The following is a 14,826-nucleotide window of genomic DNA, read 5'->3' as shown; positions in this document are numbered from 1 at the left end:
TTCAAGAAACTTAATTTCTTTCACCAAGCCTTTTAAATGTAAAATGAAGTGGATTTATAAAGCTCTCATGGCTTGCAGCTCTGGGTTGAATACCTTGTGTTCCACGGTCATTTATACAGCATTGAAACAGCCGTGGGCAAGATTGTAAGGCAGCACTCCTAGAGAGCCCTCATAAAGAAGAGATGTTCATCTCATCTGGCAATCGCTGAGAACAAAAGAAAAAATATATAAATTCTATTTAATGGTGCCTGGAAATGCTGTGTGCCAACAATAGAAGCATAATCCATCTCTCATGCCTCCCTTCCTCTGTAGCATCCTCAGCAGTGACCCCGGGGTGGAGCAGCCTTTGCAGCACAGCTGGGATAATGCTGGCAGAAACAACCCTTGCATTTGCTTTTCCTTTCAGGAACAAGCACGTTTTGTTTATCTGAGCTGCCTACTGGGACTATTTGCAGAATGTCTTAAAACTTTCAAGAGAGACCTTCCCCACCTAAGCAACCATAATAAAGCAACTGTTAAATTTAATTCCTGCCAAAAGAGTGAGTTACCTTTTACTTTACTACCCCAGTAAAATGCATGCTAAACAAATATTGAAAGGTCACAGATGGAATTGAGGGAAGGTTTTTTTAACCACTTAAAAATGTGAAACTACTCTGCATATGTGGATAAACGCATTGATTTTTTTTTTCCCCATTTCTACAGTGTTATGTGTCACATTTCTGATTTCTTCAGCACTGCAGCTTTATGTTATTGTTGTACAAGTATATACCTCTATAAAAGAAGTACTGACTGAGGTTTTTAATGCAGGCTGAGGTATAAGATGCCACAGGAAGGACACAAACCTTCACTGCCATTAGACATCTGCTGTCCCTCAGCTGCTGGGTGTCCAAGACTGCTCACCAAAAGCTTTCACTGCTCCTTCACCAAGAGCAGATCCCAGCAGGGATTTGGAAATTGTGCCACCAAATGGCTCTGCCTGCTCAGACATCCTGCACAGAATTCTGCTCCCATGGTAGCTGTGGGTGGTGTTTTAAGACCCCTTCCCTTAAGAAGCAGGGCTGAAATTGCAGCTCATGACTGGGGTTTGGCCTAACTGGGCTCCTTGCTGTCAGAGAAGACAAGAGTGAATAAGTCAAACATTTATTTGCAACATATCAGAGGGCTGCATAGGCTATGCAGATGTGCCAGATCAAGCAGGGAAGGTGAAAATTATTTTGGAGCTGGTTAATCTCAATAGTTGGTCAAGACACAGCAGCGATGAGGCAGTAAGAGGCAAAAAGATTTAGGACTTAATCAGCCTGAAGATGTCAGGCTTTATACCATTAAAAATGCAATATTTAGTGATTCACTCTCAGATCTTTACTGAATTAATAACTTAACTGATCTATAGCCTTTTTTTAGCCGTCAGCAATGGAAAAATCAGCAACAAATACAAGATCTGCACGAAGAAGAAGGTAACATTTAAAAGAGGACCTTGGTATATAAATTCAAGGCAGTTTTGACTGATGAGGGAAGAGCATAGGCAAGCACTGGCAGGAGAAAAAAAATGATGCTGAAAATATGATGGATTTGTTGAGGCACATTACAATGAAAATAATATAAAAAATTAGTTATGAAAAGAAACATTCACAAATGTTTTCATTATCGCCTTTGGATAAGTTCTGCTGACAGACAGAAAATACAAGGGGAAAAAATTACCTTTCCTGGACGATTTGAGAGGATGAAAAAGAAGGATGAGTGTGCCCTTCAAAAATGTGGATCCTTAGCTGAAGAGAGCAAACAGGAAGGTGTTTTCCTAAAATATCCTTTGTGAAAGTTGGTTGGATTCAGAACTATGTTAATTGATTTAATTTGTGTGGGAAGGAGGAGGAAAGTCAATAAGGTTTCAGCTTTCTCCACAAAGACTTAGTAATCAAAGGTCATTAGACTATATATCTTACAGTAATTAATGTGAAATGAGAGCAATTAGTGATCCTTCATTAATGAGTCTGTTACATTAGATTAGTAAGTTTCTATTTTTGTCAGATGCTATTTAACATGCTTTAAGACTGCCTTTTTTTTTAATTTTTTTTTTTTTTTTTTTTTTTTTTAATCTTCAATCTCCACAAAATTCCAGCTGGGAAAGGTTTGGAAATAGGAATTACAGCTGGTGAAGTTTATCTTTTAAAGAGAAGTGTCCTGACTGACATTGCTGAAGCAGATGGCTGCTGAATTATTTTGATTTTGAGGTTCTAGAGTTCAGTATTCTAGGGTTCAAAGGCAGTCAGGTATCCACATATCAACAAATCAATGTGTGTTCAAATTCTACTTGTGCCTTTCATATTCTTACTTCTCCAGCTAAATATATACTGGGAAAGAAAATACATTCAAAATTCCCACTCAAGGGGAAGCTGAGCTACTCTTTGGAAAGATTTATTATAATGTTCACAAAGGACATTGAACTCCTCAGATGAAAAATAAAATACAAGTGCAAATTATAATTATCACAATTCCAAGATATTTAGTACAAGCACCCAGTTAAAAGAAGTTACTCATTAACTGATTGTTTTAATGTTTTTGCTGAATCTGGATATTCAGTTGCTTTTTATTGTTAGCAGCAAAACTGGAGTAGGATCTCTAATGTGAGATTTGACCCTTTTGTCTCAGGTGATGTGAAAGGTCTTTTTCAAAAATCAGAAAAACTACACTTGCATATTCATTAGTGATAATGACTTAACAAACAAAGAGCTATTTTTCCCATCATCACCTTGTTCTTTGCATAGTCCAGATGGGAAATTCTGCTGTCAGCTCTCTCTATCCCTGAGTGCAAGGCAGATGCACTTTGCAGAGAAAACATTTTAAGGGAAACTCCAATTTCATTCAGATTTTACTGACAATTAAGACACAGCCTGTATGTGAGGACTGGTGAGTTTCCCACAGTGTTTTAAGTCCTGATCACCTCTGTGTGCATGAGAACTTTATTTCCATCAATGCTGTGATACCCCAAGAGTGTAACCAAAGCTGCAGCCCAGGAAAACATTGACATGTTTAAGCTTCACCATTCAATGAAACGAAGTCTCTTTGTTTTCACTCAGTCAATTAAGCTTAAGTACATACTCAATTGTTTTCTTAACTCTGGGATCAAATAGCCTCAGTTCTTAATGGCAAACTGAGCAATGCCACCCTGTAGTTCCTGCAACAGCAAAAGTTGTGGGTTTATGAACAAAAGATCAATGATTAGGAGAAAATCCTTGGGGGAAACCATCCCTTTTATTGATCCAATATTAGTGTCAGCTGTTAAATAGAAAAATTTGAACTCAGTAAAGCATAAAGATTTGAAATTGCCAAGGCAAGGCAAGATGTTGACAGGGATGCTGCTCCAACCAAAGATATATGTACCAACAAATCCTCCAGGAAATGTTCTAGGGAAGTCTTTACTTATTCTGCAGTAAGATTCACTTCAAAGAGTCAATTTTTCCTTTATTCAGGTAGTGGTATTTGCTTACTTATTTTTGGAATATTGTTAGTAATATTTGTGATAGCACAACTTGCAGTTTTGGAGTATTTCTTGCTGGGACAATAAATTTAAGCCCACAGAATTCTAGACAGCAGATTTTGCAATAGCGAACTTTATGACATGAAGATGAGTTGTTTTACTGGAAAAAAAAAATTAAATCTCTTTCTTTCCCAATTCCCTTGGTAACACAACAACCATAAAATATTTAGAGAACATCTCTGTCAGACTGAGAAGTTTTGCTGATGCTTAGGAAAAAAAACTAAACAGAAGTTGAACATCTGGAATAACTCTGTCGAAAATATCAATAGAGGTTATTTTGCTCCATTCTTTACTGGGTCAGCAGAGACAGTAAATAATACCTTCTTAATTTCCTTTATGACTATATGATTATCACCAATTCTTATTCAAAGAGGCAAAATAGAGAAAAAATTAAGTAATCTCTTTGAACTCAGTCTACATCAACAGGCAGGGAATGAGAGCAATTTTCCTTTTTATCACCTAATAATGGGAAATAATCACTGGCCCTAGGAAAGCCTGCTCTCTTTGGCTCCAGAGGTTCTGATGTTTGGCCTTGAATCATCCATGAGAATGACCTGACTCCTCTGAGCTGGTACATCTACCTTTTGTAGAGCCTGTTTTAATCAAAGTTGTTAAAATGTTTCGTCCATAATAATTGTTCTTTTCATTTATTTGAATGAATCTCCTAAAAATCCAACCATGACATTTCCAAAGCATCCCCACTTAATCATGGCCTAGACAGCCACCTCTCAACTCTAGACTGCTTGGCAATGTCATGTTATCTGCATAAATTGTGTAAACCTGTAATTATTTAAAAAAACCCAAGAAACACAAATCAGGCCTATGAACATTCCAGTTGCTGCTCATGTCTACATCTTCACAGTGTAGAGTAGGTTAATTATTTCTACATGGATCTTCCATTAATATTTAATATTAATTATGCTTAGAATTGAAAATGTGTAATGTGAGTCATGATTGCATTGTTACTGAAATAAAAGTTGTGAAATGTTTCAATCTTATTCCAGAAACATTTTATTATAGAAAATATCTATTCTTTGACTTACATACACAATAGAAAACACCTAAAATACAAAAAAAAAAAAAAAAACCACAAAAAAAAAAAACCAAAAAAAAGACCGTAAGACCAAACTAACAAAAATAACCAAATAACAAAACAGACAAAGAAATCCTGATACAACTTTTCCATTTATTGCAGTAACAAATTCCTCTCTAAAGAAAACCCCTACAGGTTTGTGCCGGGAGACAGCTGAATAATGTGTAATTCATAGGGAAAATGTCTTTCTTTGCTTCAGTCACTTTTGAAAAATTAAACAAATAATTCTTGGCTTTTTCCAGGTACTAGTTCATTTTGCATTTTCCTGGGATGTTTCTCCAGCAGTGACATCTTTCTGAAAAACCACCTGGCCTTTAAGTGTTGCAAGAACCCCAGTGGTGTGATAAGCAGGAGGATTGCAGTATCTCTCTCTCAGCTTACCTCACAGTACTTCCTTGGGACACACAGGACTAACACTGAATTCTTAAATTCCTAAATCCAGATATGATACAATCCTTTTTACACACAGCTCAAGAAATCTTTTGGAAGTAAAGCTTGTTTACCTTTACTTAAATGGGAAGACTGTGACAGTTTTGCTGCTTTGATCTTTAAGTTTTTTTGGGGTTTTTTTTTACTCATTACCAGAATAAATATCATTAGAAATTATTTTTTTTTACATTTACCTTCATGATTTCTTTAGATTAATAGAGTTGGGTGTTCACCCCACTCTAATGTTTATATTAAGGTTTGTATCCTGTAACAATAATCGCATCCTTTTTCTGTGCAAGTTTTCCAAAGCTAAAGAAGTGGAGGGAGATGTTTTGGTCAGATATTTGTTTTCAGATTCTTAATCCCCCAGATCACTCTAATATGTTTTTCTATAAAATTTCCTGTGAAAACTCCCCTTGGCTCTCAGCCTGTGCTGCAGAGGACATAACCCCATGTGTGTCTGTCCCTTCACCTCCTGGTAGGTGACACTTCCATGGATGATGGGGTTGGCATTCATGTCCCATAATCTGCCAGCACTGCAGACTTCCCTGAAACTGCTGCTCCCAGATCTTTACAACCCTTGTCATTTCCAGCTGAGAGGATCTGTTTTAGAAGAGAAATGTGCACAGTTGAGCACCACATGCTTGGGCTTGCACATCACCCCCCAAAACTACACTGTCATTCCCAGGGCAGTGCCCTCAGTGTAGCACAATGATTATTTTCAGTATTGGCAATACCTCCCCTCTTTGCCTCATTTGCAAATCTCAGACTCATATCATGGTGCTGATGAAGTAAGGGATAGGCAAAATATAACCAGGTCATTGTGGAAGTAGTCCTTGGCAAATTCACTTTCAACATTTCCTCCCATCTGCTACATTCCCTTAGACACCTCATCTTTTGTTTTTCTTCGTGTTCCTTTTATTTTGAAACTAACTCCCATTTATAAATTGTCACATCAAATGCTCCATGAAATTCAGATGTGGGTGAGTTACTGTATTTCTGTCAGACAGGTAAAATCATGAAGAAGATTTTGGTTCACTGGCTGTATACCTCTTTCTGTACAGTTTTGTATTTGTGTTTTACAGTCATGCTTTTAATTACTCTTTGAGAGTATTGAATCAAAGTCAGACCAATAAACCGAGATTAGAAGAGTTTCCTGAACCTCTTTCCTCACTCATTGCTCTTCTAAAAGGCAGGTACTTTATTTGCTGGTTTTGGTTTTACAGAGCTGCTCTCTAATGGTTGTGCATCCCTTATAGAAATGCAGCAGACCCAGGGCCCCCAGCCCTGCAGGAAGGCAGGAACAGGAATGTTCTCCTCTGTCTGCAGCTCTTCCAGCATTCTTTTTCCTGCCTTTTCTCATCATCTGCTTTGCCATTTGCATGAGGAAAATCTCACAGAAATGAGGGTACCAGTGCAAGCTCAGTGCAAAGCTTCAGCATTCTGCACCAACCTGAAGGAAAATCCAGACTTCAACAACATCACTCAGGTGTCTGCAGGTCAGTGGTGCTTAAGAGCTTTTCTGGATGGGGGTCTAAGGAAGTCCCACATTATCTTTGTGTGTCCCCATTGTCAATGCCACTCCTGAACGTGGCTCTCAAGTGCTGCTGCACTTGGGCACCCCATGATCTCAGATATTTCTTTTGCCTTCAGTTTTTCTCTTCTTCCTTAAGCAGCCCCAGCCCAGGCACTCACAAATGAACAGGCAGAGTCAGGTCTATGACATGAGAATTAATTTTTGCTTGTTAAAATAAGAAAAACATTTCTCCAGAACTATCCATTTGTCTGAGGATTTACCTTTTCCTTTATGCATTCATTGTAAGATGTTTCACTGTTTCCTTAGTGATTTATTTCCCTGAATCTTCTCTGATTAAACGCTGTAAGATTTATTTCTTCAATGTTATATTCCACATAGAATTTTAATTGTAGAACAGTGGGAAAAGAGCTGGAGCAGAATAAAATCATATTCGTGTAATTCAATTTTTATACCCATTCCAAGATTTTTTACCTTTGGGAGATAACTGTGTTTGGGGATGGTGAGGGGAATACAACTTATAAATTCTACTTGAATGATCAGTAATAAAAATAAATGATCTTATTAAAAAATTTACATTAAGCAGTGAAATGTTGAATGACTGTTCAATAGGTGCCATGAGGCATATATATAACAGAGTAGTGACAGAGCAGCAAAAAACTTATTTTAGTCATAGAACATTCTCCATTATCTCTAGAAAATATGGTGCTTTTTGGCATGCTTTTGGATTCATCTCATTTTAAATGGAGCTTTGAAATCAATACATGTTACTAACAGAGGTAGTTTCTAACTGCACAGCTGTAAAAATCTGAAGAATTTAGAGGGCATTGTCATCAGGATTCGCCCATCATGAGGTATTTACAGCACAAATTTTGTTATTAAAAAAAAATATTTCATAATACTTCAATCCAAAATTGTGGTGAAAACCTTTCACACTGGGTGAGTTTCTTTAATGGGTAGTACCACACAAGGCAAACCACTGAAGTGAGACATTTTGGAATGATGTGCAGAGAGCTGCAAATCTCATGGCTTCTTACCTTCCTTCCACCTGGCCACTTCAGCATACTGATTTTTTTTTTTGCTGGGTGAAGTTCACTCTAAATAATCCTTGGTATTTTTATTGCTGAAGCATTTGGTGTCCTTAGGCATGCCCTGGGTCCCTGGGCTGCTTGGTGCTGCTCAGAGCAGAGCAAAAAGTGGCAGCACAACATAAAAAAGTGCTGTATTCTCAATCAGCTTGCCAGCTCTGCCCCACAGCAGATTTAACTCCTTGCATTCTCAGAAAAAAAGAACAGCTGGGGCAAGCTGTGGTGCTGAAGACATCAGCTTTTCATGCACTTACATTTTTTAACAGGAGGGACTAACTAGGTTATACATTTTTCTTTTCACTTCAAAAGATTTGTCTCAGGATATGGTTTTCTTTATATTTCAACTTTTTATCTGTTAAATGACAGAAAAAATAATTATTATTTATGTTAAGAGGCAGTGGGTGGTTCTGATAAATAATTTGGAAATGAGCAGCGCTGTGAATGTGATTTTAATAGCTCTGGTGCCAAGTGGCTTTAACAGAACCAGTAGACCCTGAATATTAAACATGGAGATCTTCTTGTTTTACTTTATTTTTTACTTTTGGTTTTCTTACTTGTTTTTTTCCCCCAGGTTTCTATCTGTAGAAGAAAAAAAGATAATTTTAAATGTATAGATTCAAAGGGGGTTTCTTTCCCATATCTTTTATCCATATTGCAGTTTTCAAATTCCTTCTCTGAGTTACAGACATGGATCAAGCTCTAGTCTCCACCTCAAGCATTACCACTTGTTCCTGCAGTTTAATCTTGGGTTTTTTGGCATTTTACCAGTGACTTCAGGGGTCTCATGTTTCCATCCATAATTAATAAGCAAATATTTCCTACAGTATTGTCAATGGGTAATATTATAATATTGTACATCATGAATTTAAATCAAAAATCGACAAAGACTATTATTGGCTAATATCTTAGGAAATTTTGCATATGTCACACAGGCTGGGAGATATCTGAGAATTATTTTTAGGGAAAAAATGAGTGTATCACAGCATGTCTGTCTGTACCTGAACATGAATGATTAATGTACTTTTGGTCCAGCTTCAGCTGAGCTTTTATAGATAACAGCCAAGAAACAACCTCTGATCTCATATTTCATATCTATCAATAGATCAAGAGACATATATATATATATATATATATATATATATGCGCCTTTATCATGTGTCATGTCCCGCATTATAAATCAAGAAATCAAGTCTTGGCAAAAAAAAAGAATCTATAGAGATGCTGGATTTGTAATGTATGTCCTTTAGTATTTATTAATTCTTATTTTCATTTTTGACTGAGAATCACTTGATATATACTATCTTTTCCCAAACTTGCCTCTGCATTGAAAAACTGTCAATGCTACCTGATATTATAGAAAGAATGTCAGCTCCTCATTAATTTGTGTAAAGTAGGCCCTTATCAAGGGGTTGATTTAAAAAAATATCTTTGCTTTCTAATCTAAGGCAAAACAAATAAAAAGAAAAAAATGAAGTTGACTAGAAATTTGAAATGAGGTAAAAAAAGGGGACAAAGGGTGATTAATTCTTGCTAAACAGCAAGGACTTCTCCCAATGTCTTAACTTGTTTCTGGAACGAAGGAAGAGTAAAATCAAACAGCCACACTTAAACCTGATATATTAAGGAATATAAGTTGCTATGTTAATCATCCTTTCTGGAAATTTGCATGGGATTCTGTATTTATTTCTCCATAGAGTACTGTCCAAGGATACTCAAATATGTCTTCCCTTTTCCTTATGCTATAATTTCTAATAAATGAATCTCATTATCTCAACAAAATAATTCTGCTTCATTGCCAGGCACAGTAGACTGCTTTTAATGTTTCCAGTCTAATACCTAGGAAAAAACCCACCTGTTTTTGAGAAGCTTTCAGAAGAATTTGAAGTCTTGTAACCCAAGTCAAACTGCAAAGAAAGTGTTGGTGAATGACACATCTGAATGCTGTTTATAGCTGCCCGAATTCTTGCACACAAATTTTACATTCTGCCTCATGTTGGTATTGGAAAAACACTGAGTCAAAACTATTGTAAATATGTAATCTGAGAAATTTATTGTGTCAGCCTGAAATGTTGCCTGTCTGCCACATCCTTCATGAAGCTGCTCCTTTTGTGGAATACTTGTGTTTCTACCACAGCAATCCACTGGAAACCAGTAACAAGAGACAAGTAAATATGGAAATTATAGTGGCTGAGGGAAACCTGCCATCCTCAGCACAGTGAGAGCCAGCTCAGGCAAGAGGAATTGGATTCTGTAGCTCTGCTTCAGAAAGGCACTGAGCTTGGCCACATGGCAGAAGAAGTGGATTATCTCCACGTAAGAAGGTCCAGGACAGTTGTGTGGCTCGTGTTGGCAAGATGAAAGAGCTGCCTGCACTTTTTAGTGCTGGAAACTGAGCCCTGACCTATCTGATTGCTCCAAGGCTGCTGGGGTCTTTGGGACACTGAAGATTGATCTGATTCCTGTTAATATCATTCATGTTCACTGTACCTACAGTCTCAAATAGGAATTAATCACTTCTCTCATGAATGTGTGTCAGGCATTGGAATAAACTTGGTGTGAAGTGAGGCAGCAGGCAGCTTGATGAGAGTGTCCAAAACAGGGCTGTGGGTACACCCAGCCTAAACTGCTGGGAGTTTTTAATCAGAGGCATATGAATTTAATTCTCTAGAAAATGATATTAAGTTTATTCCCTACCTCCACTGATTGGTTTATGAAGAAGACAAGGCATGAATTACTGGTATTTTCTTCTAAGGCTTTTTGTCAGATCAGACTTGGGCTCTGCATATCTTGCTGTCTGTCTGCCTGTCTGTTCATCCCTCTGTTGTCTATCTATATCAGCTCTTTGGCCCATTTCATAAAGCAACAAGGCTGAGATTTCTTGGACATCTTTGAACAAATGCAAGCAATAATTCAGGAGCAATAACTCATTACTTCATTCCTCGGGTAAGAGGTTTCTCCCAGAGATGATTATACGAGGCAAAACCCAGCCACAAGCAATGTGTGAATAAACAGACTTTTCACAGAAGAGACTATCTCATCCTTGTTGTGATCCTTGAATTTGAAATGTAAATCCACTGGGATTATATAATTTCATCACTCAGAAATTAATGTGCCACATTTCATTAGGGCCTCTGGCTGCTGCACTGCAGAATGTTTTCTCCTCTTTATTCCATCTGTGACTTGCAGTTGGAAATCCAAAATGGACCAGTCTGGGATTCTGCTTCAGCTGCATCTCAAAATAAATGCCCTGAAGAAGGGATGTACAGCCTGCTCCTGAATAGCCTTTTACCACATGCCAACAAAACTGTACCCATCTGCCTGATTAGAAGAGATTGTAATGATTTTCTTGTCATGCAGCTTCCCCTTCCCCGAGCTGAACACGGCTGCTTGCATGTTGTTGAATTGTTCTTGTGTCAGTAGCCAAAGATGTTGAATTTCCTGGCCTTGAATACCACGAATTGCAAACACTGAATGATGTCAGTGGATTTCAAAAATTGCACAGAGTGAACCATCATTCTCATTGGCTATAAAGAGAAAGAAAAATTCAACATTATTTCTAATATATTTTTTAAGATTACCCATGGTAATTTATCCAGGTTTTCATAATGCTCTCTATCATAAAATATTCACATTAAGGAACCTGTAAGTGCTTTTGGTCAGTATGTCATTTCAGAAAAGCATTTCCTGGGTTTGTGCCATCTGACTTCACTGCAACCACACTGAAATATTCAAGTATCTTCACTGGAAACATTTTCTCTGGCATTTTATCATTGATTCTGTTTTGATGTGTCAGCTTCAATATGGTGATACTTCAGCATTTAGACACCAAGGCTCTGCATCAATCATGTCAGCATTTCTGACAATCATGGGGCTTCTCCCAGGCTTGGGAAGCTTTAATAATGTTTGCAATATACTTCAAACTCCTCAGAACAGAACAGAAGCTATTGTTTTTAAAAAATTCCCTATCACAATGTTGATCTCTCTGAAAAATCCCCTGGCATTCGTTTTCTTCTGGCAACAACCCACTAATGAAAGATGTACATGTGTTATCCACCTCTATTTAAAATAAAAACTCTCTCTTTGGCTGTAATATGAGTAATTATATTATCTGTATAGTCCATTATATGGAAAGTTTTCCAACAGAACAGTCTCTTCCAAAGTGCTACTTTCCAAGGACAAATATTCCTTTATTTTTTATCCTTTATATTTTCTTTTCTTGCATTAATATAATTTTTGTTGAGTTCAGAAGTTGAAAATGCAACTAATTAATCCTTACCATATCTCTCTGAATCACTTATTTCTGCCACACACCCAGGGATCTTTTCCAGTCCATCTCTTCTTCATTGTTTTGATGATGCTTCTTCTTACATTGTCTAGAGAATCTTGTCTGAAAAAGATATGATAAAATAAAGATATTTTAGTAATCTGGAATAAGCAGAGAAAGCATATTTGATTTTCCTGTCTATGAATCAAAGTAATTGCTCTTCCCTCCCTAACACTTGGAGGGAGCTAATAAAGGTTCTTTTTTTCTCTTTCTCTTCTCTTCTCTTCTCTTCTCTTCTCTTCTCTTCTCTTCTCTTCTCTTCTCTTCTCTTCTCTTCTCTTCTCTTCTCTTCTCTTCTCTTCTCTTCTCTTCTCTTCTCTTCTCTTCTCTTCTCTTCTCTTCTCTTCTCTTCTCTTCTCTTCTCTTCTCTTCTCTTCTCTTCTCTTCTCTTCTCTTCTCTTCTCTTCTCTTCTCTTCTCTCTTCTCTTCCCTCCATTGTTTTCTCTGCACTAACTCCTCCACTGGGAAGATGTTATTTTTATTTTAGATACCTTTTAAAAATATTCTCTAAGGACTGTTAGCTAAAATTGTCTGGTAGTTTAGACAGCTTTTTCCTGTTGTGATATTTAACCTTCTTACTTGCCTAACCTGGTGGGAAAGCTGTTATTTTCAGCTTATTGGACAAGCTTCTGGGCTGATCTTCTTTTGCCCTTTTTCATTCTTCCTTTTTTATTTTTTTTTTTCCTATAGAGCCATGCTGCAGTTTTTATAAAAAATTACAGACATAAATCCTTCCCAGTTCAGCCAAATTTCATTATAGGGCATTTATTTAACTTTTAGCAACTTTGTTTACAAAAAGTGGTCTGCCCTGAAAACATCCCAGATATTTTAAAGCATATTCTAAGACAAATGTTGAAATGATTCTCCATTTTTAATGTGTCTAAATTTAAGTTGTGCAATTGTAAATCTGCTTTTAGAAAGGGTGTTATTTTTGCACTGAAAGTGAATAACATAATTGAAAATGAGAAATTATGGAATAAGACTGGACATTATCCGTTACAGGAAGGACAAGTAAGCCATTTATCAGTTTGAATTGCTTTAAAGGTACCTGCTTTGCAATTCTAACCTACTGAATCTTTTGTCCCTCTTCAAAGTTCTCACCTTGAGATTTCACACTTGTCTGTGGTTGCTGGACAGCAGCACTTTGAACATCTGATTTCATGGTAAACTGAACTCCCTGCACCAGAAATTTTATTTTATTATTTCTTTTTAAATCCAGAATAGGCAAGGCAATGTGCCTGAACTGGTGTTTGTAGATTTAATGATTTGCTTTATGTTTGACCAAACTTCCAGGTATAAAATAAATGTGTTTCAGCTTGCAGACCCTAAGACAAGTAAAGTGCTAAAGGTTCTGATTGAATGTTGGTTATTTTCTAGAGGAGTGAATGGAATGTTTTATTTGTGTGCAGGGATTCAAAAGTTTGATTATTTATAAGAGTCTTGGCCCAGAATTTTAAAAAATGTGCCCCTTTAGAAATAGAAATAATAAATTTCCACAGTATACCCATTTTTAGCCCTGGTGTTTGACAGTGCAGGTGGCAAGGTCACCTTTTAAAGCACAGACACAGCTCTTGTATTAATTCCCCTCTCTTTCCCCAAAACATGGCCCTTTCCATCAAAGGGAGAATTTCTGAAAGTTGGGCAAGTTGAGTCAAAGCCTAAAGATTTGCCCAAGATTCAGAGAGCCCTGAGCAGGGATGGGCACTATTGACACTGAGTCAAACAAGAAGGGACAGAGTGCAGGAGTGCAATTCTGCTGAGTGCTGCAGGAGTATGACAAAGTATTTCTGTTCAGAACAAGGCTTCTGACTCTGTGTGAACCTGTGTATGGGTTTGTAAAGTTTGACTTTTCTTATAAAAATAAAGAAAAAAAAATCTCCACTTCCTGTAGAGTTAGAACTTGTAAAAAAGTGCATTTAAAATCTGTGGAGAAAAACCATTTTCATTATGTTCTATTTCTTAAGATAATGCAATGTAATAGTCCTAGAAATGCAGGCTTCACTTTGATATATCTTTCTTAAAAATGTGCCCATCACCCTAAGCAGCAATATTTGCATTAAATGATGCATAGTTAAGACTGTTATGTTCAGCAGGATATCATGAGACATTGTACCAAAGGTAAAATACAGTAAAATAATATTGGTTCTTTTAACAAATCAATTTAAACAGAACTTAACTTTAGACACAAACTGCCAGCATTCTATTTATTTAGTGTACCTCCATTAGCAACCAAAATATAGATACATTTGACATGGAACAATACCATTTCTGTGGGAAAAACTTAAAACTAACTTAAATTAGATAAAAGTTAAATGATATCAGTATTATTATTACAACTCCTGTTGTCAGTCATTGCTATGTGGCATTGGAGATGGATGGTGAATAAAGGGCAGATTCCAGTCTAGAGACTGGCACTAATAAGCTAATACTAAAAAAAAAAAAAAAAAAAAAAGAGTAAAAATGAAAAAGTAATTTTTCTTTGGGTAGCAATTATTTGGTTTTTTTATGGAAATATTTTTTTGACAGAAAGGTTTTCACCAGCTGAGAAAGAAAAAGGATATGAATGTTGGCCATGTCTGTTGAATTCCTTGGACTGTCAAGGCTGGATTTCAAGTTAGATAAAAACGAAAGAAGAAATTTTCAAAATGTTATCCCCTTTCTCTTTCCTACTTAGACTCAAATCCCTCTTCCATCCACAATGGATGGATACCACATCTTTATTCCCATGAGAAGGAGTCTTGCCTTTCCTGTGGTAGGGAACTCAGCTTCTATTTCTAAGCAGAGACATGAAGACTGTCTTGGAGTTCCTGGAACCTGCTGAAA

General features: G+C 36.8%; 1 long non-coding RNA gene across 1 annotated transcript; it reads right to left on the bottom strand.

The window, feature by feature from the left end:
* Positions 1 to 4,522: 4,522 nt before the first annotated feature.
* On the bottom strand, positions 4,523 to 14,425 carry LOC140684500 (uncharacterized). Its single transcript, XR_012056839.1, has 2 exons — positions 11,956 to 14,425; positions 4,523 to 11,203 (listed from the first exon to the last, which is right to left on the bottom strand). It is a non-coding gene; the product is annotated as an uncharacterized lncRNA (long non-coding RNA).
* Positions 14,426 to 14,826: the final 401 nt, after the last annotated feature.

Source organism: Taeniopygia guttata, chromosome 7 (genome assembly GCF_048771995.1).
Source record: "Taeniopygia guttata chromosome 7, bTaeGut7.mat, whole genome shotgun sequence".
Lineage (NCBI taxonomy): Eukaryota > Metazoa > Chordata > Aves > Passeriformes > Estrildidae > Taeniopygia > Taeniopygia guttata.
Note: the sequence above shows the minus strand (reverse complement) of the source record. Positions and strands in the feature narration are given on the sequence as shown.